A 3,527-nucleotide genomic window follows, 5' to 3' on the forward strand; every position below is an offset into this window, starting at 1 on the left:
AGAGAGAGGAAATAATGAGTGAAATGGCAGGAGCTAAGTTTTTTAGCAAACTGGATGCATCACATGGATTTTGGCAGCTGAGGCTAGACCCAGAAAGCAGCAGGTACACTACCTTTAACACACCATTTGGGCGTTACTGTTTCTTGAGGCTCCCATTTGGAATTAAATCAGCACCAGGGATCTTCCACAGGGCAATGGAGTCCCTGATCGAAGGGCTGGAAGGCACCAGAGTCTACATAGATGACCTCGTAGTCTGGGGAAATACAAGGCAACAACATGATGAAAGGCTGGAGAAACTTTGTGGAGAGTTAACAAGAATGGACTTAAACTGAATAGAGACAAGTGCCTCTTTGGTGTTTCAGAGATGACCTTCCTGGGAGATAAGGTCACAAGTGAAGGGGTGGAACCTGATCAGTCAAAGGTACAAGCCATATTGGATATGCCTGCACCCACTGACAAAAAAGGTGTCTTGCGAGCAATGGGGATGATCAACTTTCTGGGTAAGTTCATTCCTAATCTTACCTCCAAGACAGCATGCTTAACGGAGCCGCTACAGCTCAACACAGTGTTCGAGTGGACAGCCCGGCATGAGAAGCCGGTCCTGACATTTTTTGATCCATCAAAGCCATCAAAAATTTCAACAGATGCCTCAAAAGATGGCTTGGGAGCAATTCTGCTCCAAAGGAACAAAGACAAGTGGCAAACTGTAGCATATGCGTCCAGATCAATGACAGAAACTGAACAACGCTATGCTCAAATTGAAAAAGAGACTTTGGGCTTAGTGTTTGGGTGTGGAAAATTTCACAACTATGTATTACCAACCTTTACAGCAGAGACTGATCACAAACCTCTCATATCGATCAGAAAAAAGAACCTCAACGACATGTCACCCAGAATTCAGCGCATGATGATGGTGTTGCAGCGCTATGATTTTGAGCTGAGCTACACGCCTGGGAAAGATATCGTACTCGCGGATGCATTATCCCGAGCGCCAGCACCAAGTGGTGACAGGTTAGTCAGCGCTACAGCCGAGGAGGCTGAAACACATGTAAACATGGTAAGTGCTTCACTCCCAGCATCAGATGTCATGTTGCAGCAAATTGTACAGGAGACGACAAAAGATCCAGTGCTGCAGAAAGTATCCCACCATATACAGAATGGGTGGTCAAAGGGAGTCTGTCCAGGGTTCTACTCTGTGCGAGCTGATTTATGCATGGCTAATGGGCTGGTGCTGAGACAAAACTGGATTGTCATCCCTCAATCCATGCGGAAGGACATGCTTCTGCATATCCATGAAGGACATCTTGGGGTGGAGAAATGTAAAAGGAGAGCGAGAGAAGCAGTTTACTGGCCAAGCATCAACAGGGATATTGAAGAGATGATACAGAAATGTGAAACATGTCTCAAACATCACTACAGACAAACAAAAGAGCCAATGCTGGCAGCAGATCTACCCACTGCACCATGGCAAAAGGTAGGCACGGATTTATTTCATCTGGATGGCAAGGACTATGTTTTGGTGATTGACTACTATTCTAATTGTCCAGAAGTGGCACAGCTTTCCAGTACATCAGCACAGTCACTCATCACACACATGAAGGGCTTTTTTGCCAGACATGGAATTCCACAGTGTGTCATCAGTGACAATGGTCCACAATATGACTGTAGAGAATTTAGTGACTTTGCAAAGCAATATGGATTTCAGCATATCACTTCTAGTCCCTTGTATCCCCAAGCGAATGGACAGGCAGAAAAAGGGATCCAAATAGTAAAGAGACTGTTCAAAAAAGCAAGAGACAGTAAGACTGACCCTTACATGGCTCTGCTAAGCTACAGAACTTCATCTCTGGAGTGCGGGGATCACCTGCTGAGCTACTCATGCATCGCAAGCTACGCACCACACTTCCACACATTTCCAAGGAAAATGACAATGCACATGACAACAAGCTGACTGACAAACTCAAGCACAGACAGAAAAGGAACTACGACAAAACTGCAAGGCGTCTGGAACCGCTTCAGGAAAGAGATGTTGTGAGGATTGCAGGTCCAGATTTCTGGGACAAGAAAGCAACAGTTCTCAGCAAAGTAGGGCCCAGATCGTTTGCTGTTCAGACCGAGAATGGACAAGTGTTAAGAAGAAACCGGAGAAGTCTGTTAAAGACGCAGGATGTTAAACATCAGGACACAGAGACTGGAACTGAACAACGAGGTGCTAACCCTGTTGAGCACCACAGTGAGCCTCCTTCACCTTCCCCAATGTCTGAGATACTGAGAAGGTCTACCAGACCTAAGAAACCTACAGAGAGGCTCATAGAACAAGTGTGAACTGTTGTGGTAAAGAATTGTTAAAAAAAATAAATCACAAGTAAATAAAAGGATAATAATTCATTTAGAATAGTAATTGTTCACACTTACTTGAGACCTGCTGAGTTATAATGTGTTATTGACTGTTCAAGTTGTCAAAGGTGAAGAGTTCTAATGTGTTTGAGGGCTGTATGGGACTCATTTGGTTCATATACATTTGGATTTATTTTGTTTGACTTGTGCTACAACTTTTGGTTATATAAAAAAACACTACTGAATGTAGTTTGTTGCACAATTTATAACATGTTGAATGTTAGACAAGAATGTTCAGATGTTACAGAGTAACAGTTCTCTTCGGATTTGTGGTTATTGGAAAGGGGACGTAATGATAGCTGCTATTGTTGAAGCTACTCACAGGGGGCGCTCTGGAATCAATAAGATATACAGAATAGAAGAAGAAAGTGATCGCTGGTAGAAAAACAATACACAGCCAGCTGAAGCTAGCACAAGGAGAAATTCTTGATGTTTTATTGATAGAGGAATAAGAACATTACAACAACCATCTCTAAGGTTTACAGAGAACAGTTTGAAAATGAAAAAATGTTCAGTGACCAGCAGTTTAGGACGGCAACAGTAACTCAAATAACAACTTGTTCCAATCAAGGTATGCAGTAGAGCATCTCTGAATTCACAACACATGAAGCAGCTGGGGTTCAGCAGCAGAAGACCACACTGGGTGCCACTCCTGTAGGCTAAGAAAAGGAAGCGGCTTCATGTCCCAAAGCTCATATCAACTCAGTCTGGCTTTAAATGCCCTCTACAGTTACCAGATCTCAATCCAATAGAACACTTTCAGGATGTGGTGTTCATCATGGATGTGCAGCAGACAGTTTGTGTGCTGAGCATCCTGTGAACTCTATGACAGAAAGAAGTCAAAAGACAGAGTCCAACATGATGTGGACCTTACATACCAGCTAATTTTGTTAGGGTTTCTGCTTTGCTCACATCATCTTCTATTATTCAAAGTCAAAGTAAACTTTATTGTCTGCTATACAGCACAGTATATAGAGAGACGAGACAACAAGGCTCCATTAAGTGTAAAATATAGGAAGAGTAAGAATGAATATACACTTTAAGACTGAGGTAAGGGGAGTAAATATACAGGTGAGGTAAACAAGGGTTAATAACAATCAAAAATGTACAATTGAGATGTAAAGTGACCT

The sequence above is a fragment of the Pundamilia nyererei genome, unplaced genomic scaffold (genome assembly GCF_000239375.1).
Source record: "Pundamilia nyererei isolate P.nyererei 1_Seehausen unplaced genomic scaffold, PunNye1.0 scaffold00061, whole genome shotgun sequence".
NCBI lineage: Eukaryota > Metazoa > Chordata > Actinopteri > Cichliformes > Cichlidae > Pundamilia > Pundamilia nyererei.